We start from the raw sequence: 22,568 nt of genomic DNA on the forward strand, positions 1-22,568 counted from the left end.
CAGGAAGGTTTACGGTCTATGAATGACAGAAAGGGTGAGAGGGGGCACTTCAGGGCAATAAAGGAGAGGTGAGAGGCTCCGCAAAGACAAGTAGTAGTTAGGCATACAAGGCGGGACTTATTCACATGCATCTCAATGTTGGGGCAAACGGAAGCTGCTTTTATAAAATATTTCTCTATAATCTCATTGGAGTATTAACTAAAGCAATGTTAAAACAGGGGCACAGACCATCACATCGCCGCCTGCCCGGCACTCACTGCCTCTCATTCTCTGTAACACACAGCGCACAGCATGCATGAGAGGCAGTGAGTGCCGGGTATGAACAGCTGCTAGAGAGCTGAAATTGCAGGAGCGCGCAGGGACGACAAAAAAGGAAAGGATCCTGTACAAGTGCAAGCTTTTGGGAGACGTCAGAGAAGGAGGGGTCAGGCGGCCATTTCAAAAAGGCCAGATGAGATCAGTAAGTTTATTTTCTGCCAAAGTTTATTTAGATGAAAATTTGGCTACAGTTTACTGTAAAGATCGTTATTTAACTAATCTAAATAAGTTACAGTAATTTTTGGGTTGACTGTCCCTTTAAGGGAAAAACTATTTTATAGTATACTGTCCCTTTAACTGATTTTATTTGTACACAGATATATTACAGTTGGCATTTGCTAGCTCTCAAGGCAACCGTTCAACATATTCTTGTTTTAAAGGGACATGAAACATATCGACACAACTTTAACAGAATGTTTGTCTCACCATGCTATTGTTTTTCCATTTATATTTGCAGCTCTCTTCCGAGCCGTACTTTTATTTTAACCCTTAACAGGTGTCATTTGGTGAAGCTCCACATTTTCATAGTGGACACGGCCATCTTGGTGCTCATGTATTCTTGTGACAGAAATGATTAAACATTACAAAATTAGTGATGTTGACAACTTTGTCACAGCTGTGCTATGCTCTTTGGGTTGTCACACACAATACTTAGCTGTTGGTTTAAAATGTTCCAGTATGTTGCATAACATATATAAAATAGACATGAATAATATAGAGCAAAAATAATGATAGCTCCTGGTTATTTGTGCTAACCCATAGCAAACTTTACAACTGGTAAAAAGGTGGCAAAGACACTGATCTGTGAATGAGCACCACTTATGTGAAAGTGAAACAATAGACTAAGTTCCAAGTAAGAAGATGTGGAGCTTGACTCCTTGAGAGGTTTAAATAAGAGAATGGCTTTGAAAATAGCTGCAGACACAGATGGAACTATAACAGGACGTAAGTAGTAACCATGGTATTGGTGTTGTGCCAGCAGTTTATTGTCCCTTTAATTGTTAGAAGCTCAAACTTACAAAAATCTATAAATAAATGTTGGAGTTTTTTTTCTTACTACCCTTAATCTTTGTTTCTCTCTCTACAGTCTTATATCTCCCTCTTCCACCTTCAGTCACATTTACCTTTTCCTTGCACTGGGATGTGCAGTTGTACAGCAGAGGCTGATTTTAAATTATTTTTGGTAAATAAGACTTGAAGGAACATGCAGCACTCACTGGGAACTGTAGTTCTCAAACCCCTGCATAGAAAGGATACAATATTGAGCAGTTGCAATTAAGATTTATGTTTGGCAGTTGCCTGGTTCGCCTCCCTCTACAAACAGCCATGCACATTACACAGTCATTGTTTGCACAATTTGATGTTTGGATACTCTATTGGATATTTTATATCTGTCCCTAACTATGCTCAGAAAAAAGAGAGATAAGGGGAAACCTAGGTTCCAACATTGCGGCGCCCATTACTTGATATAAACTCACTGTAATTTTTAGAAAGCTTTTTTTATTACATATATTTTCTTTCTCTTTCTGTCTCCTTTTCATTTCTCTATCTTTTTTTCTTTCTTTCTCTTTCTTTCTTTCATTCTTTCTCTTTCTTCCTCTATCTTTCATTCTTTCTCTTTCTTCCTCTATCTTTCTTTCTTTCTTTCTTTCTTTCTTTCTTCCTCTCTCTCTCTCTCTCTCTCTCTCTCTCTCTCTCTCTCTGTCTCTCTCTGTCTCTCTCTCTCTCTCTCTGTCTCTCTCTCTCTCTCTCTCTCTCTTTCTCTTTCTTTCTTTCTTTCTTTCTTTCTTTCTTTCTTTCTTTCTTTCTCTCTTTATTTCTCACTTTCTCTTTTTTTCTCTTTCTGTATCTATCTATCTATCTATCTATCTTTCTTTCTTTCTTCCTCTCTCTCTCTCTCTCTCTCTCTCTCTCTCTCTCTCTCTCTCTCTCTTTCTTTCTTTCTTTCTCTCTTTATTTCTCACTTTCTCTTTTTTTCTGTCTGTATCTATCTATCTATCTATCTATCTATCTTTCTTTCTTTCTTTCTTTCTCTCTTTCTCTTTTTCTCTTTCTGTCTGTTTCTCTCTCTATCTATCCATCTATCTATCTCTCTTTCTCTCTATCTATCTATCTATCTATCTATCTCTCTTTCTCCCACTTTCTTTCTTTTTTCTTTCTTTTATTCTTTTTTTATTCTTTCTTTCTCTTTCTTTCTTTCTCTTTCCCTCTTTCTTTCTTTCTTTCTTTCTTTCTCTCTTTCTTTCTTTCTTTCTCTCTTTCTTTCTCTCTTTCTTTCTTTCTTTCTTTCTCACTATTTTTCTCTCTTTCCGTCTTTCTCTCTCTCTCTCTCTCTCTCTCTCTCTCTCTTTTTTTCTCTCTCTCTCTCTCTCTCTTTCTCTCTCTCTCTCTTTCTCTTTCTCTCTCTCTCTCTCTCTCTCTCTTTCGCTCTCTCTCTCTCTTTCACTCTCTCTCTCTCTCTTTCGCTCTCTCTCTTTTGCCCGCTCTCTCTCTTTTGCTCTCTCTCTCTCCTGCTCTCTCACTCTCTCCCCCTTTCTTGCTCCCTCTCTTTCTTTTCCGGTAGTTTAAAAAAGCAATTGAGTAAAGTGAATAAGATTAAACATTACAAGTATTACATTACAAATAAAAAGATTAGACGTTAAAAGTAAAAAGATTACATTAGCAAAGTAACAGCAGCCAGTTGGCTTAATCCTCCTTGCATGGTTAACTGCACCTATAATAGTGTTTGTTAAGATGTATTAATAAAAAAGGCATGCTGTGTCAGAATTCACCTACAAATCTGCAGGACTTGCCTTTATCAGCCAGTGAGCAAAATATCCCATAGAAAAGTTGTGTCATTTTATAAACATAATGTAAAACAGGATAAATGCATTGTCATTAATGTTGTAATGGTTCTCTCTTGTATACTGAATGGACCTAATGTAAATGTTTACTGTCCTTTTAACAAAATACAATAAATAAAGAAGAAAATAATAATAATAATAAAAGTGAGGTATATTTTTTTTGTCTCACAGTATTTCTATAATTTGGTCAATGGCCCTTCATAATAAAGTTGCACACGTCTGAGTTACATGACTAAAGGGAAAGATACACTTGCGCTACAAAAAGCTGAATGTACAGGGAGTGCAGAATTATTAGGCAAATGAGTATTTTGACCACATCATCCTCTTTATGCATGTTGTCTTACTCCAAGCTGTATAGGCTCGAAAGCCTACTACCAATTAAGCATATTAGATGATGTGCATCTCTGTAATGAGAAGGGGTGTGGTCTAATGACATCAACACCCTATATCAGGTGTGCATAATTATTAGGCAACTTCCTTTCCTTTGGCAAAATGGGTCAAAAGAAGGACTTGACAGGCTCAGAAAAGTCAAAAATAGTGAGATATCTTGCAGAGGGATGCAGCACTCTTAAAATTGCAAAGCTTCTGAAGCGTGATCATCGAACAATCAAGCGTTTCATTCAAAATAGTCAACAGGGTCGCAAGAAGCGTGTGGAAAAACCAAGGCGCAAAATAACTGCCCATGAACTGAGAAAAGTCAAGCGTGCAGCTGCCAAGATGCCACTTGCCACCAGTTTGGCCATATTTCAGAGCTGCAACATCACTGGAGTGCCCAAAAGCACAAGGTGTGCAATACTCAGAGACATGGCCAAGGTAAGAAAGGCTGAAAGACGACCACCACTGAACAAGACACACAAGCTGAAACGTCAAGACTGGGCCAAGAAATATCTCAAGACTGATTTTTCTAAGGTTTTATGGACTGATGAAATTAGAGTGAGTCTTGATGGGCCAGATGGATGGGCCCATGGCTGGATTGGTAAAGGGCAGAGAGCTCCAGTCCGACTCAGACGCCAGCAAGGTGGAGGTGGAGTACTGGTTTGGGCTGGTATCATCAAAGATGAGCTTGTGGGGCCTTTTCGGGTTGAGGATGGAGTCAAGCTCAACTCCCAGTCCTACTGCCAGTTTCTGGAAGACACCTTCTTCAAGCAGTGGTACAGGAAGAAGTCTGCATCCTTCAAGAAAAACATGATTTTCATGCAGGACAATGCTCCATCACACGCGTCCAAGTACTCCACAGCGTGGCTGGCAAGAAAGGGTATAAAAGAAGAAAATCTAATGACATGGCCTCCTTGTTCACCTGATCTGAACCCCATTGAGAACCTGTGGTCCATCATCAAATGTGAGATTTACAAGGAGGGAAAACAGTACACCTCTCTGAACAGTGTCTGGGAGGCTGTGGTTGCTGCTGCACCCAATGTTGATGGTGAACAGATCAAAACACTGACAGAATCCATGGATGGCAGGCTTTTGAGTGTCCTTGCAAAGAAAGGTGGCTATATTGGTCACTGATTTGTTTTTGTTTTGTTTTTGAATGTCAGAAATGTATATTTGTGAATGTTGAGATGTTATATTGGTTTCACTGGTAAAAATAAATAATTGAAATGGGTATATATTTGTTTTTTGTTAAGTTGCCTAATAATTATGCACAGTAATAGTCACCTGCACACACAAATATCCCCCTAAAATAGCTATAACTAAAAATAAACTAAAAACTACTTCCAAAACTATTCAGCTTTGATATTAATGAGTTTTTTGGGTTCATTAAGAACATGGTTGTTGTTCAATAATAAAATTAATCCTCAAAAATACAACTTGCCTAATAATTCTGCACTCCCTGTATAAGTAGTGGCTGATTTATATAAAAAATACCCTATATGGGTTTTAAAAGGATACCATATATACAAATCTAATTTGAATTTAAAATTAAAATATAAATTATAATTTTAATTGTAATGAGGTTCCGGTAAACCATTTAAAATGTAGCACAATATACAAAAAAAAATCATACACAGAAAAAATTCATAAATCAAAAAACTCAGGTTTTTGCAGGTGCTTTACTGTTGTTAGTAAGCTGCAGACAGATAAACAACAGAAAGAGAACCTTTTTAGGCAGATATAAAGTGTTTGTAAACAAAGGTGCACTTAAAGGGACACTAAACCCAATTTTTTTTTCTATCATGATTCAGACAGAGCATGCAATTTTAAGCAACTTTCTAATTTACTACCATTATCAATTTTTCTTCGTTCTCTTGCTTTCTTTATTCAAAAAATAAGGCATTTAAGCTAAGGAGCCAGCCAATTTTTGGTTCAGACCTTGGGCAGCACTTGTTTATTGGTGCTGTCCAATCAGCAAGGACAACCCAGGTTGTGAATAAAAAATGGGCCGGCTTCTAAACTTACATTCTTGCTTTTCAAATCAAGATAGCAAGATAATGAAGAAAAATTGATAATAGGAATAAATTAGAAAGTTGCTTAAAATTGAATGCTCTATCTGAATCATGAAAGAAAAAATTTGGTTCAGTGTCCCTTTAATTACTTACAACGTATGCTTAGTTTATCATCACATCAGACTGGAGACTTCCAGATATGAACCGCCACTTTGAGCTGTCTGGGGACCTCCAGAACTTTAATCGCAACTGTTTACTTTACTCCCAAGCAAGTCGTCTTCCAGCGTGTAACCCAGAGGCGTAACTAGAAACCACAGGGCCCAGGTGCAAGAATCTAAGAAGGGGCCCCCCACCACCCCTCCCCCCTCCAAAAAAAGGTGAATTTAATACATATTTTTTTTTTTTTACATTTAACACAGAAAAAAATGTGAATCAGATTACATGTCTGCTAAAGGAGGTACCCTGTGCCCACAGTCTGTGAGATGGTCTGACCCCCTATTACTGTATATATATATAGTGACACTATTTAACCCCCCAGTACTGTATATAGTAAGTTAGTGACACAGTCTGTAATCTGCCGGTGAGATGGCTGGCCTGACCCTACCCGCCCAGTACATTATAAAGTGACCATAGTAGTCAGTGACATGGTCCACCCCCCCATACGGTATATAGTGGTACTGTATAGTGACACTGTTTACCCCCTGCCCCCCCCCCCATGCTGTAGTAACAAGGTCTGTAATTTGCTGGTTCCACAAACATACACAAACACACATACATGCATAAATACACACACAGTCACATACATACACACACACATATGCACACACATACATGCATAAATACACACACAGTCACATACATACATACACACACACACCATACACACACACATAAACACCAATGGGTATAACAGAAACACTAACCCCTGTAGTCATGTCATATTCACAGGATATCAGTGCAGGCAGTGGTAGGTTAACGTTTTTTATTTTAAAAAAAAAATTATAATTTTTTTTTTTTTTTTTTTTTAAAGCTGGGCCCCCACCCTCAGGGGCCCAGTCGCACCTGCAACCTCTGCACCCCCTGTAGTTTCGCCCCTGGTGTAACCAAAATTACCCAAAGTGGCGGTTCATATCTGGCAAAAACCTGACTCTTATTCATACCATTAGTATATATGATATCCTTTTAAAACCACTACATATACATTCCGCTTTTTGTAGCGCAAGTGTATCTTTCTCTACACCTGTTTTTCAGGTGTTGAGAATCCATTTTATTAACATAGCATTTCATTAAGGAGAGAGGGTTTCCTTAAAGGGACACTAAACCCAATATTTTTCTTTTATGATTCAGGTAGAGAATATAATTTTAAATAACACTCCCATTTACTTCTATTATCTAATTTGTTTCATTATTTAGATATCCTTTGTTGAAGAAATAGCAATGCACATGGGTGAGCCAATCACACAAAGCATCTATGTGCAGCCACCAATCAGCAGCTGCTGAGCATATCTAGATATGCTTTTCAGCAAATGATATCAAGAGAATGAAGCAAGTTAGATAATAGAAGTAAATTAGAAAGTTGTTTAAAATTTCATGCACTTTCTAAATCATGAAAGAAAAAATGTGGGTTTCATGTCCCTTTAATTATATACACCTGTGTTGTATGAAAATGAGTTTCAGGCTGTGGCACCACTTTGTTCTATCACGTCTGAGTTACAGCCTTCTTAAGCAGCCGAGAGGTTAAATCTGAGGTATTTCATATTGAGGGCTGCCAGAAATCACTTGTATCTGCCATCACTGTATATATTTTATTTTTTTGGGTTATACAAAGGTAGTTAACGGGCGTTTGTTTTCCCATAACACAGGATTACGGTGTCTGCATCACATATTGCTTTCTTCCTCCTACACCTTTCCCACTGCACTTAGAAGAAAAGTAACGTTGCAGAGGGCAGTAGGGTGGGTGTGAATTTTGTGTGGGAGATCTTACATCCTGTTTTCCACCAAATTTACTTTGTTCAAAGTAGTTGAATGGTTGTGGGTAGACACACGGACATAATCTGTAAATATACAGAGTCTATTTTGATCTCTGTTAAAAAAAAGAAAGAAAGAGAAATTATCTTTTTTTTCAGTTTTAAACTGGATTTAAAATTTGAGCTTTAATCTTGTGTATGAAATTTTTTCAGTACGGTGATAAGAAATGTAGACAAGTCGGTGACAGGGCTATGTCATCATTATTTTTTCTGGCTGCCATCACTTCTCATCTCTCACCTGCTTTACCATGGAAAATACAGTTTTTTTTACTTCAGACAAAAACTTTTCTTGTCAGATAACAGCTTGTAGTAAGGCCATCGACCTTTGACCTCTAGACCTAGTACAAACTGTTCCTTTAAATAAATAATCAATCAGCATTGAACACCTCCCTTAATATTCCTGGAGGTCTGCTGTATAATCGTCATCCGCTAGAAAGTACAATAAACAGTCATTTTTTTATCTGTATGATTTACATTACACAAGGTGGTTAATTCATGTCTAAAATTATACTATTTTGCACTCTGTATGAACCCCTCTTCAGCAGTTTATTATAATGTTGTATCATTATTCAATAATTTTTGGATAACGTACCTATAATTTTTTTTCTTCAAAATACTAATCATTATTTTAAATCATTTTTACTTTCTTCTTAAAGAAACATTCAATACAGTAGAATTGCATAATTAACCAATAGATAATTAAAAAGATAATGCAAAAGCACTTAGTCTAAATTTTAAATGAGTAGTAGATTTTTTTTTCTGACAATTTTTAAAGTTTATTTGTACTTCCCCTTGTATCATGTGACAGCCATCAGCCAATCATAAACATGTATCTACTGGGAATTCTTACTCATGCTCAGTAGGAGCTGGGGCCTCAAAGTATGCATATAAAAAGTATGTGCACAATTTGCTAATAGAAGTAAATTGAAAAGCTATTTACAAACATGTGCTCTATTTTTAAAAGTGAAAGTTTAATTTTGACTTTAGTGTTCTTAAAGGAAAAAAAGGGAAGCTGAATGGTCTACAGCAATATATATGGGCAGTTAAAAAGAGATTGATAGACCAGTGCTCCTTACAGTTTGGTAAAAAGATGAAAACTTGGCAAAACACTTCACAACATCTTACATTATGTATCCTTTACACGTCTATCCTGAAATGCGTTGGAGAATGTAAGATGGCAGTAGATAATGTACATTTGTTCTGACATCATTGAGCATAAATAGATGAAAAGTTTATTGACCATCGTGGTAAATATGGTCCTGTTTTATTTATTATTTTACAAACCATCATTAAAGGGACAGTCAAGTCCAAAATAAACTTTCATGATTCAGATAGGGCATGTAATTTTAAACAACTTTCCAATTTACTTTTATCATCAATTTGCTATGTTCTCTTGGTATTCATAGTTGAAAGCTAAACCTAGGTAGGCTCATATGCTAATTTCTTGAAGACGTTGAAGACCACCTCTAATCTGAATGTATTTTGACAGTTTGTCACCACTAGAGGGCGTTAGTTCATGTGTGTCATATAGATCAGTTGTTCTCAACCAAAGTGACCTCAAGGCCCGGTAAATTTTAGCTAGACATGTCCGGGGCCCAGTAGTTTATTTATATATATATATATATATATATATATATATATAGATATATATATATATATACATATACATACATAGGGCCATGGAGTGTGGGGTCTGGCCCTGGAGGTTCGGTGCCCTTTCTCTGGCCCTTAATGTTGGGGGTCCTTGCTCTGAAGGATGAGGGGCCTGTTGGGGGCTGGGCAGGAAGGCTACCATGTTCATTTGCATACAATTTAATACATTTTGGTCAGTGTGAGACAGTGTTCCTGGGGCCTTGATTGGTCTCAGTCTGCACCTGGTTTGCAGTGGGGTAAGAGTGTGCAGTGGGGGCATGACAGGTCAGGGCCCACCAGCAGGGCTATCACGGCCCGGTACTGGGCCACGGCCCGGCTGTTGAGAAACCAGGATATAGATAATATTGAGCTCACACACGTGAAGTTACCTAAGAGTCAGCACTGATTGGCTAAATTGCAAGTCTGTCAAAAGAACTGAAATAAGGAGACAGTTTGCAGGGGCTTAGATACAAGGTAATTACAGAGGTAAAACATGTATTATTATAACTGTGTTAGTTGTGCAAAACTGGGGAATGGTTAATAAAGGGATTATCTATATTTTTAAACAACAAAAATTCTGGTGTTGACTGTCCCTTTAAAACAGGCACGACAAAGCACTGTATTTTAAAAAGATAAATGTTTTTAAGTGCACTACAAAAAATGTTTTTCACATAATATTTAAAGGGATATGAAACCCAAACATTTTCTTTTGTGAATCAGACGGAGCGTGCAATAAAAAAAAAAAAAAGCTTTTAATTTACTTTTATCATGAAATTTGTTAAGTTTCCATGGTATTCTTTGTTGAAGTGATTCCTAGGTAGGTAGCATGGCATCAAAATAGTGCTGCCATCTTGTGCTCTTGCAAATTTATAATATTCATTCAGAACTGCTGCCATATAGTGTTCCAAAGATGAGCATGCTTTTCAACAAAATATATCAAAAGAACAAAGGACATTTGATCATAGAGGAAAATTAGAAAGTTGATTACATTTGTATGATCTATTTGAATGATGAAAGATTTTTGTTTTTCGTGTCCCTTTAATGGAAACGTTACATTTATAATTAGTTAATTAATTTCGCTTCCCTGTAAATCAGCAGCTTTTAAGCTGATCTCTATCATGTAGTAAACTGACCGTACTAATGGGGTGCAGAGTGTTGAGCTATAATTTATTTTCTTTACTTACTTTACCTTATATTACATGTAAATAAAAAAATTAGACATTCTGTTAAAAAAAAAAGAAATAAAAAAACAAGTAATTTGCTATAGCACAGTCTATTTTTTGTTTCTTAAAGGGACAGTCTAGTCAAAATTAAACTTTCATGATTCAGATAGGGCATGTCATTTTAAACAACTTTCCAATTCACTTCTATTTTCTTATTTGCTAAATTCTTCAGATATCCTTTGTTGAAGAAATAGCAATGCACATGTGTGAGCCAATCACACGAGGCCTCTATGTGCAGCAACCAATAAGCAGCTACTGAGCATATCTAGATATGCTTTTCAGCGAGTGATATCAAGAGAATGAAGCAAATTAGATAATAGAAGTAAATTAGAAAGTTGTTTAAAATGACAGGCTCTTTCTAAATCACAAAAGAAAAAAATGTGGGTTTCATGTCCCTTGAATATTTTTTTTCATGCAAAACACCATATTTTGAAAGATTAACTAATGCTATTTCTGCAGTGCGAACATCCAATTCTCAGAATTGTAAACCAATCAACAATTTTCAAAGTTAAATACATGGAAAGAAGATACAATAGGTAAGGAAAGTGAATTTTTGTTTTAAATTATGCATTTTAAATTACAATATCAAACTGTGTCAATTTAACTTTATAATTTCCCAGACACATAATTTCCCAAATCCTCTACCATCAAAACGGTTCATTTTCTTGTTGCAAAAGGCAAAACATTTGAATAGGATTAATATTTAAGTTTTTGTAAGTTTAATAATGTATTAAATGGCCTTAAAATTAAATGTATTTTAAGTTGGTACATGCAGTAATAATTATAATACTGCTAATTTGAATTGAGTTGGAAAGAAAACAGTTATGCACTTTCAATGCCAGATGGAAAAGTTTATAATTTAGTGGGGCAGAAAGAAAAACAAAGAAAATAATTTGGGAAAAATCCAGTTTTGCAGAAAAGCTGTTGCTGTTATTTTGTAAAGTGATTCCTCCTGGCACTGAGAATTTATTGCATGTATTTTTATTTTATGCCAAACCAGCCTTACCATAATTTCTGTCCGTGCAATATATTTTCCTTGTGAGCAGAAACATTTATGTACCTAATATACATCTTATGAACAAGTAATTCCACAAATGATGTTTTTTTTTTAAAGATCTGTAGTTGCTACATAAATATATCTGGATTAGTCACAGACTCAGTCTTAAAGAGACAGTAGACAGTTATTTTTCTCACACTGTACTGCACATATTCTATTACTTAAAAGACTGAGGCCTAGTTTCCGTTGAGGTGCTATAATGTGGAAACTAGTGGTAACATAAAAATTCTCCATGGATTTTAATGGAGATACATTTTTTTACCACCAGTTTCCAAACTGTACCTCCTAATAAATGGTTAAATGCAAGTTCATGGCTGAGTGTCTTCCTTTCTCACCTGGATCTATAGTGCCAAGATTTCTTGGACACCTGCCAGGACTGGGAGATCTAGTTGTGGACGGAGCTTCATTTGTTCTGTGGGCAGGGCTGTGACGGGAGGGCAGGGCCAGCTTTATAATTGGCCTAGGTGTACCATGCTTATTAATAATCATAAAGTTTATTGTACTACATAAATAACATTTATTTTTCATAAATCCCACTTTACCTCTATTAAATGTCAAATAACCCTGATATCATGCACATCATTAAAAGGACATTATACACTCATTTTTTCTTTGCATAAATGTTTTGTAGATGATCTATTTATAAAGCCCATAAAGTTTTTTTTTTTAATAAATGTATAGTTTTGCTTATTTTTAAATAACATTGCTCTGATTTTCAGACTCCTAACCAAGCCCCAAAGTTTTATGTGAATACCGTCAGCTACCTTCTCCAGCTTGCTCCTGTTTGTGTAAAGGGTCTTTTCTTATGCAAAAGAAGGGGGGGGGGGTCTTATTTGCCACTTGCAGTGGGCTTTCCAGCTACCTTTTCAACAGAGCCAAACTGACAGCTTCTAAGTAAGTTTTTAAACAGTTTTATACTGGATTTTTATATCAGTATCTGTGCATCTTATTCTTTATAGTAGTGTCTATTACATGCAGTTATATGAAAATGAGTGTATACTGTCCCTTTAATATCAATGTTTCTTGTTTATAGAAATACTAGTGTTTATTATCTGAATGTGCTGTATATTGTGTATTCAGTCACCACATATCTGTTTAAATAGATGCCTTTAGTAAAACTTAAAACTAGTACTGGGATTTTTATTGTCCATAGATAATGCTTGCATTAGTAATTAGGGCTTTGTTTTATAATTGTACCATAAAAAAAATTGCAAATTTTAAAGGGACATGGAAGTATAATTTCAAAAATATTTTGTATGATCAAATTTACATCTTTCTGTTGGTATTTTTAGATGAAACTCCTTTCTAGATAGGTTAATCATTGGGTGTGCGACGTGCGTATGACTTGAGAATGGCAGCTGTGTTTGCTCCAATTTTGTGTTTTTTGTCTCCCATATGGTATTTCTTACATTACATAATTATTCTAAGAACCATGAAATGCAATTAGTTTCCTTTTGTTCCTTCATTTTTATCTAACTTTACATCAGATACAAGTGTATATGAACATTTTGATCCTTTATTTAAGTACTCTAATATGTGACTAGTACAATAATAACGGTATTGAATGTTTATTGAACCTGTGAACTTCCCATATTATCAATTTGCTCAATGCCCTGTGCTATCTAGACTTTTATTTTTACATTTCATGATAATTCTACTTAGAGAAAAATGATCTATCACAGACACAGGTTAAATGTGTTCAGAAGTAAATGTTATATAAATTATCTACATGGAAGAATTGCCTGTCCTTCAACCATGGACAAAGAAATGAGCTACAAATCTCTTTGTAAGTTTATGACGCTTCACTATGAGGTCTGTTACATGACTATTAAAATAAAATAATTGTTTTGCATGGACCTAGGACTAATGCTGTCTAGTCTCTTGGTAGTTTATTTTCCAGTTTTCCATTGTATAATGACATCAGAGAAGTAGACAGTTCATCAGAACTTATACAGTTTAAACAATGTAAAATCCAAACTCTATGCAAAGTATCTTCAATCGTGGAATACTTTACTATTTTGTTAAAATTTTGACCCCGAACTAAACATTTTACTGTATAAATAAAGCTTGCTTAGGCAGTATGTCTTGGTATAATTAAGGGGACAGTAAAGTCAAATGTAAAGTTTTGTGATTCAGAAAAATCAGAGTTTTAAACAACTTTTCAATTGAATTGTTATCTAATTTTCTTTGTTCCCTTTATATCCTTTGTTGGACATAATACATAGGAAGGGCTCAGGAGCAGCAGTGCACTACCGGGAGCTTGCTGCTGATTGGTGGCTCACCCATATTTGCCTCTTGCCATTGGCTCAGCCGGTTCAGCTAGCACCCAGTAGTGCAATGCTGCTCTTTCAACAAAGGATATCAAGAAAGAGAAACACATTTCATAGAAGTAAAATGAAAAGCTGTTTAAAATTGTATGCTCTATCTAAATTATGAAAGAAAAAAGTTTTTAATGTCCCTTTAAAGAATAGTATATTTATTGAACATAGCACATGAAAGTTGATACAAATAATATAAATCATTTTTATAAACCTTTTTTTTTATCATTTATCTTGCAGTATCACAAATGATCATGAAACAGAAGGGTATTTAGAAAAACTTACGCACTAGGTATTAATTAGAATCATATTATGCAGAAATGAGAGAGAAATAATTGCATTTCAGTTCCCTTTGCCTGAAGGTAGGGACACATAATACCATCCTGAATAATTCAAATTTGAGTTGTGCAATTGCTTGAGAATGTCCATTTCCTTTAGTTCAACAACAACAGTCTGTTTATTTTGTACAATGTGACGGCTTCCAGACGCTTGTGACACTGTGTGAAAAAATGATTTCAAGGAATGTTTGTGTTTTTTTTTTTTTTTTTTTTCTTTTTTTTGTTTCTCGTTTTCAAACTTTTAAAATGTTTGTGTGGTGCATTCTGGGTAGTACAAGTCAATATTTCATTAAATACAGAGACAATTCTGACTGTAACTGCGGTGGAGCCTGGTTTATAAAGTGAGCTTATGTATTGTCTAGTATCATACAGCTTTTGCAAACAAATGATACAATTCTAGGCTGTGTAATGGGCTGATTGCAGACTGTTATTTTACATTATTTATTTCCACATGTTATTGATGATCTGTTTTTTCAAGTGTGCCAAAATAAAGCCTTGATTGTATATTGCAAGGTTATCATTAGTGAGTGAAAAGAAAATGTATCTGCTTAACTATTAACTCTCCGATTTTATAAGAAAATGTTTCATAATCTAGAGAGCATTTCTGTCATATTGATGTCTAAACGTCTCTGATATTTTCTCAACATCTGCATTTCCTAAATCAGTAAAAGTATTAAATGGACTCTGATGCAAAAAATAAAATGCTCTAAAATGTTAGTCCCTAGCTGCTGCTGGTAACAATAAATATCTCCATTAACCCTTTCAGTCCCGAGAATTTTAGAGAAAAACTTAACTAAAGAACCGGCAAAATGTTCGCATTTTTGTTATTACTCAATTTAAAGGGATATGAAACCCAAACATTTTTCTTCTATGATTCATATAGAGCATAGAATTTAAAACAAAAAGTTCCCAATTTACTTTTATTATAAAATTTGCTTCATTCCCATGATATTCTTTGTTGAAGAGATACCTATGTAAGTATCTGGAGCAGTATATGGCAGAAAATAGTGCCGCCATCTAGTGCTCTTACAATTGGATAACATTTGTGCACAAATGCTGCCATATAGTGCTTCAGAAATGGGCAGTCTTCTAAGCTTACATCCCTGTTTTTCAACAAAAGATACCAAGAAATAAAAATAATAGAAGTAAATTAGAAAGTTGTTTGAAATCGCATGCTCTATCTGAATTGTGAGAGAAAAATAATGGTTTCATATCCCTTTAAACAGAAATATAGCCTTGTTTCTCTTATTTACCTATCAAAACTTTATATCTTTTTTTAGGTTGACAACCCAAGGTATTTATCTATGCTCATTTTGGTATATTTCAAGCCATAGTTTTGCTGCCAAATGCAATGATATTAAAGAACTCATTAACTTTTTCACAAACTTTGGGTCTTTCACTGAAGTTATTTACACGCAACTTATGCAGTCATAAGAAAAAAGGTTGTAAAAGCTTCTCTGAGATCCCCTTTGTTTAGAAATATTAGACATGCATGACTTTGCCATTGCTTTTTGCTAATTAGAAGGCAGCTAATTGCAGCTATAAAATAACTAATACAGAATTAATCTATAATAAACAAAAATAAGAAATCAAACACATTAATAGTTTGTATGCTGGACACAAAGGATATCTCTATATGAAAGTACAAGGCAATAGTCACAAAGTCCTTCTCTTCAAAATCAATGTTCCTCAGAAAGAAATGGAGAAAATAGGGCAAATGTGAAATCCCATTTAGGAATCTGGCAAAAGAGACCAAGGAGATATACTCACATTGCTTTGAGCAACAAACCTAGCTCAACGTCTACACACTTATTGAGACCCTCCACAGGTGAAAGGACAACTGGAACCAGAGCTTACTTAAAATGATTTTATGGTTGAAAAAGACTTACAATCAATCAAATCATTAAGGGACACAAAAACGCTGCTCAATATAACAATAGAAGACATTGGCCTCTCTAACCGTCAAAGTCAAGTAGTTTGTGTATAATCCCACCCACCTAGTCCAATAAAAATGTCCGACCAATACATTTGGCTTTCTCAAGGATCCTTGAGGGTTTTCTAATTTTTGTGCACTGAAAATGCACACTGCAAACTTTACGAGCATAACCTTGTACATATTTGTTCCTAATAGGCCTCAGCAGAAGTTATCAGATAAGGAATTGCAGTACAATGTAGATGTTGCTTACAAGTTGACATTGCCTTATCTAAACCTGTAGTGTGCATTGGCTCCTCTATTAAGGCAAGTGGTGGGTAGAGTTTAGCCAATGAAAAAGCAGAAAATCAGGTGTTAATTTGTTCTGAAAATGTTCACTCTCTGTTGATATATTAAAGTGATATTAAACCCACTTTTTTCTTTAATTATTCAGATAGAGCATGCAAATTTTAAGCAACGTTCTAATTTTCTCCTATTTTCAAATTTTCTTCATTCTCTTGGTACATTTATTCTCCACCCGGCCATCGCTAACCAGGTGCTGAACCAAAAATGGGGTGGCTACTAAGCTTACATTCTTGCTTTTCAAATAAAGATGAAAGAGAACAAAGAAACATTGATAATAGGAGCAAATTAGAAAGTTGCTTACAATTGTATGCTCTATCGGAATAATGAAAGAAAAAAAAAAATGGGTTTCATAGGCAAGGCAACAGTCAAGCATTGTAATTATAAGGTGTTTAATGTTACATTAAATTGTGGCCATGATTCATATACCTTTGACCTTACTTATGAAAACATCATATGGTGTCTTGGGAGAGGTGAATTTTTTTCCTTGTTTTCTAATCCATTTTACTTTATTTTTTTTTTTTTTTTATTTTTTTTAAATCAGCTTTATTAGTATGATAAAAATAAGTAAGAGCTGCCATTTTGAATTAGAAAAAAATCCTTCAATTAGAAAACAATATAATGATAAAATTGAGTTAAACACACACACCTTTAAAACAAAAGGAAAACTATATGAAAAAGGGATATTGCAGTATCCTCAGGTAGGATATTTAGACCTTCACAAAAGAAAAGCATACACAAATCGGAAATAAATCATGGCAGCTAATTAATTCAATATTGATGTAGACTGCCTAATCTGTCTGAATGCATTTTTTTCACTTACAGGACATATTACTCAAATTATTTTTGTCATCTTTATTAAAGAGCAGCAGTTGTATAGGTTAAAAATATGTTTTTACACAAAAAAAAGACTAAGCCAAAGATGTTAAATTTAAAGTGAAATTAATCATAAGTGCATGATTATACACAAGTGAGTTCTAGGATTCTGCTGCTCACTAGATGACAGGGACAACCCACACGTAAAAAAATTGGTTTATTTGGCACATCAATTTATAAACAAACAAACAAACAAAAAAGCACTGTAATCCTTTTTTTCTTTTTTAAATATTCTCTTTAAAATGAAACAGAGAAAATATTATATATTAAGCCCCCTTAATCACTAATATCACGTCATGGAATTTGCAATTAAATATTTAAATTGTGAGTCAATTTTATAAGTAATATGTTTAAATATCCAAACACTTCATGTAATAACATGTAGATGATCTGTTTTTAAATGTGTGTACATTTTGAACTATATTTTTACTTTTTATAAAAAAATAAATAAAAAAAAAATCTTAACATGTAAACTGGGCATGTGCATAAATTTGAACATTAAAAAATATTAACGTGGGAGGAGGTTTCTAATGACAACTGACAGAATGAGCGAAGAAGGTGTACAAGGAAAATATACTGCTTAATAAGAGGAAGGAAAGAGTGGATATGACAGCTGTGGGAGGGTCTCTTTAAGACAGTTATAGAAAGAAAGGTTTGGACTTGGATATAGAGCAGCTGGTGATCAGGAAATGCCACTGTCTGACTATTAAGAGAAGAAAGTAAGTTACAAAATTATGGATGACACTGAGTATAGCAGTTTTGTGGAGTGGGATAAGATGGAAATTGGGGGCCAGGAGCAAAGCCCTAAGGTTCTTAACTGTACAGATTACCAGGAGTTGAAGCAGCTGGCTCACCAGGGTTATTGGGTGAAGAACCATTCATTACGAGCTAAAGTATATAAAAAACGTATTAAGGATATCCCATGTTGTTCTGTGACTCCAGATGCATGTGTTTTTTGTGACATAGTAGGTAAGATTGTCTTCATTGGTGGCATTGCTTCTTCATTATAGCAGTGATAAAGCAGAGTGCTTTGAAAATGTGTCTCAAATTTTGGCTTGTAATGACCCCAACAGACGTCTGGTTGATCAGACTTTCTTAGCTTTTGAGTCTTCTTGCATGACATTTGGAGATCTTGCTGGAAAATATTTTCAGGGGCCACACAAACTTATGGTAGCAGTATCTGAAGATGTACTTGAGGTGTACTGGCAAAGATGGCTCTTTGGAGATCTTCCCTTCACTTACATAACCTGTGTGTTTGATATATTTTTAGTTGAGGGTTACAAAGTACTCTTTAGAGTTGCTTTGGCCCATCTTAAATTCTTCCACAAAGTCGGAGGTGGTTAGCCTATGGAATCAGAAAATGTAAAAAGAGACATCCAGACATTTGTAAGAGAAATTAGTAAGTCTGTTTCTCCTGAAAAGCTATTAGAGAAGGCCTTTTCTTTTAGACTTTTTCCCTGCAAAGAGATCTAGTTGTTACAAATGGCAAATGAAAAGTTCCTGATGCAGAAAGGAATCACAGTAAAACAAGAGACAGAATGTCCACCTTGCTGTCCATGCTGACAACTTCAGGTTGGAAATTGTAAGTGTGAAAGAAATGCGTGACATCTGGTCATGGATCCCAGAAAGATTTGCTCTGTCTCAGCCACTACTGCTTTTCACCAACCAGGAGCATGGTAACAGTCTCAGCAGGTTTTACTTACACTGTGAAGGACATGAGCATACACTTCTTTTGATCAAAACATCTAACATTGAGGTACGTGGTGCTTACCTCTCAACGGACTGGAGTGGGCGGAAAAGAAGTGGAAACAAGCTTAGCTTTTTTGGCACAGGAGAGTGCTTTGTATTTCTGCTACAACCAGAGGTAGAGCGTTACGAGTGCGTGATTATAAAGCACCCAGAGCTTGGTAGAACACCTGATGCATCCACTGCAAAATAAGCTAACTCTTCTCAGGGGTCTGCAGACATTCATGATCCTACTAGTTGCCTCTCTCCCTTCCTAGCAACCCGTCACTTCAACTTGCCTTCCAAAACAGCCTCAATGTTTATGGCGGGAAGCACAGACAGCATCATTATATATATATTATTATTATTATAGGTGATGGTGATGGGCAAGCACTTTTTACCTGGACTCCGGCCTGAACTACGGGAGAACAAGTAACTGCAATACATTCAACAACCAGCCACTATGCTCTGAAACCTTCCAGATCTCCATTATTGAAGTGTGGGGTTTCAAAGACAACATTAACAGTGATGGCCATCACTCTGAAGTCCATTGAACATACATAAAAAAATGTCACCACTTTGGAAGTCTCGGGTTGAATCTGTTGGTAAACCAGAGCAGAAACAAATGCTTCTACTGTTCATATCTGCAACTGGTAGAAGCATGTGTGATATGTTCTAATTGTTTGTGCTTAATAAGTCTGTACTTGTGTGTATATTATTTGTTGTACATATTTATACACACACACACAGGTGTGCACAATTCTAATTTCCTAGTATTGCCCTACACTTTTTATTAGACTTGCAACACTCAAACGTAAAAGAGCACTGAAACAAATCCAATAATAGTTTTCACAAAATAGTCTTATTTATTCAGTCACTTTTAAATGTGTACACTATTGATTATGTAACATAAATTTAGTTTCGCTACTTTATTCAGTCTTTCAATTGTTTCATCTTTGGACCAATGTTTATTATAGTCTAATTTTGTTACAGTCAAGTATAGCCATATATATATATATGAACTAGATCTGATATGCAGTTACTTTCAACCGTATCTGTTTTTTCAGGTTTAACTTATTTTACATTTTTGGGGGGTTTTATGCACTTTTTCTTTTCCTTAATCGATAAGCATTCCAGTTACCTCATTATTTGAGTCTTCATAAAAAGATCTTTGCTGAACATGATTGAAATCACAGTTTTGCACATCGTTACAAAAGTACTATGGTTTAATTAAATTGTCTTATGTAAATCATATTGGAAAAAAAAACAGAAGGTGACAGATTACTTTTTGAATATTAAACTCTTTAGAAAAGCTGGCGGCAACATTTTTCAAATTGATTGAAATGTTGGTGATGAATTATTCCACTGTAGGTTACAGGGGGTGATTTTGTGACACAAATGCATTAGTCGGTCAAGCTAGGTGTCCGGCTACATTGTTATTTTGTTCTTTATTAGGCTAACAATGATATAAATCTCCTGACTGAGGGATATATAATATAAAATTTGTGATGTAAATGGGATTATTCTAATTTTTTTTTTTGCTCAGTTGGTTCTTCTCTACTTATCTTGTTTTCACTGGCTAAGTGCTACTCTCGGAAGGAACTTCTCATTTCTTTTAGATTGAAAGAATACTTCAATTGTATCTAAGAAGACTTTAACATTTTTGTTAATTTATTATTATAAATTTTATGTTTGATCAATTTCAAATCAACTATGTACAAGGCTGGATTGGCCTACCGGGAGATTTCACAGTGAGCAGAAGCAGCTGGGGCTGGCAAGCTACAATTTAAGGGGTAGTACCTCAGTATTTTTTTTATCTACTCAGCTATAAGTATTAAGGTCACAAAGTATTTCCTGGTACGTTTTGAATGTCTTCTCTGGATCACACTATAAATAATCATTTTCACACTTTTAAAAGGATTGCTAAATGCAAATAAGTTGTGGGGTGCCTATATACAAATAATCTGGCTTTTTTAAAAAAAAATACAAATTAGTATAGTTTAATTCTGAGAAAAAAAAATATTGTGGGAAGAAATATCTCTGTAATCCCCTATGAGAAAAATGGTGCGTGCATTCTATAGACCCAATGGATAATAGGGATGGTCTTCAATTTTTACAGGGCTGCTTTTTATTTCCAGTTCAGGTGTAACTATGTACACAGTGGGTTCTCCAGCAACTTCAAAAACGAAGCATATTCCAGTGACTCACAAGTGTAATAAAGGTGTAGCCATGACATGTGGGGCATGTCATACAGGATATGTGTTGCATTCAGGGGCGACAAGCAGCCATTGGGCAACTTGTTGCATTTTACTAATATAGGCAACACAATCTATCTATACAAAGGAGATTTATTTTTGCGTATATCACATTTATTATTTATTATTTTTCTGAAAATTAGAATGTAAAGGATTATGTTTTAATTATATTATTTATTTATTTATAAAATATTTTACCAGGAAGGATAGATTGAGATTTCTCTCGTTTTCAAGTATGTCCTGGGTATATCCAGAAATTATGCCAGCACGTGGTCCTTATAACATCACACAAATGTGCAATGGAAATATTTATTAAATTACAATGTGCATAAAACCTTTTGCAACCTCTTGCATAGCTATGGCACCTCAACAGAAAATTATTAGGAATGAGCACACATGTTTAAATTGCATAACAAATCGTTCTCCTTGAGTTTTTTCCTACTATTTAAATGATCTGGTGCTTCTAACATTAAATTATTCAAATGTAAGATTTGAATGTTCATTCCCCTAGGTTTTCATTGAAGCCTGTGAGAATCAACATTCAGGTGTTAATTTTCATATAGTGTATTTGAATGTTCCACTTGATATAGGGAAAGTTACAGATATTTGAAGAAGAAGAAAAAAAATAATAATATTGAATGTTTGACAAATGTGCATAATAATAGTCATTGTTTTTAACGAATGTGGCAAAGCATTCACCCATCCCTATCAGTTATCAGAAGTACGGTGATATTTGTAGCTTATTATATGCCCAACTATGAATAAACATTGTGTGAGAGACTGGAATTATCTGTTCAACATTTAAAAAGAGGGATATTTATTGCATGAGCATACCTGGGAACTTTCAGAATGAGCTAACTCTGCAACTAAATACTGTATTTTGCTGATGTAGTATCTATGTAGCTTCATTTTTCCTGTTATATGCAGAACTTCAGATCAGTCCCCAAAACACTACAGCCCTCATTATCCATTACATGCTCACAGCAGAAGCCTGGACTTGCAACCCCTGTATAAGACAAACATTCATATCTGATTTCAGATCACATACCAAGGCTATACAGTCCCAGGGTCAGCCATTTGTCAACCCTCATAAGATCCCTCACCTTCAACTCCTTTGCAAGACACATGACAACATCTGACCCTGTAGTCCTTTGTAAGCCAAATAATGTAACTTCATCGGATCACCCCTGGCCTTGCAGTCTCTCTGAAGCCACAAACCCACTTCAAATCAGACCTTACAGCTCTGTATCCGCTATGTCAGTAACAAACCAACATCAGACTCCGGTCCTGTAGC

General features: G+C 35.1%; 1 protein-coding gene and 1 pseudogene across 1 annotated transcript in view; both read left to right on the forward strand.

The window, feature by feature from the left end:
• TGFB2 (transforming growth factor beta 2) overlaps positions 1-22,568 on the forward strand; it is a 235,785-nt gene that overhangs the window by 103,134 nt on the left and 110,083 nt on the right. The window lies entirely within an intron of this gene.
• On the forward strand, positions 18,029-19,573 carry LOC128658055 (TBC1 domain family member 24-like; annotated as a pseudogene).

This window comes from Bombina bombina, chromosome 4, assembly GCF_027579735.1.
Source record: "Bombina bombina isolate aBomBom1 chromosome 4, aBomBom1.pri, whole genome shotgun sequence".
Taxonomy (NCBI): domain Eukaryota; kingdom Metazoa; phylum Chordata; class Amphibia; order Anura; family Bombinatoridae; genus Bombina; species Bombina bombina.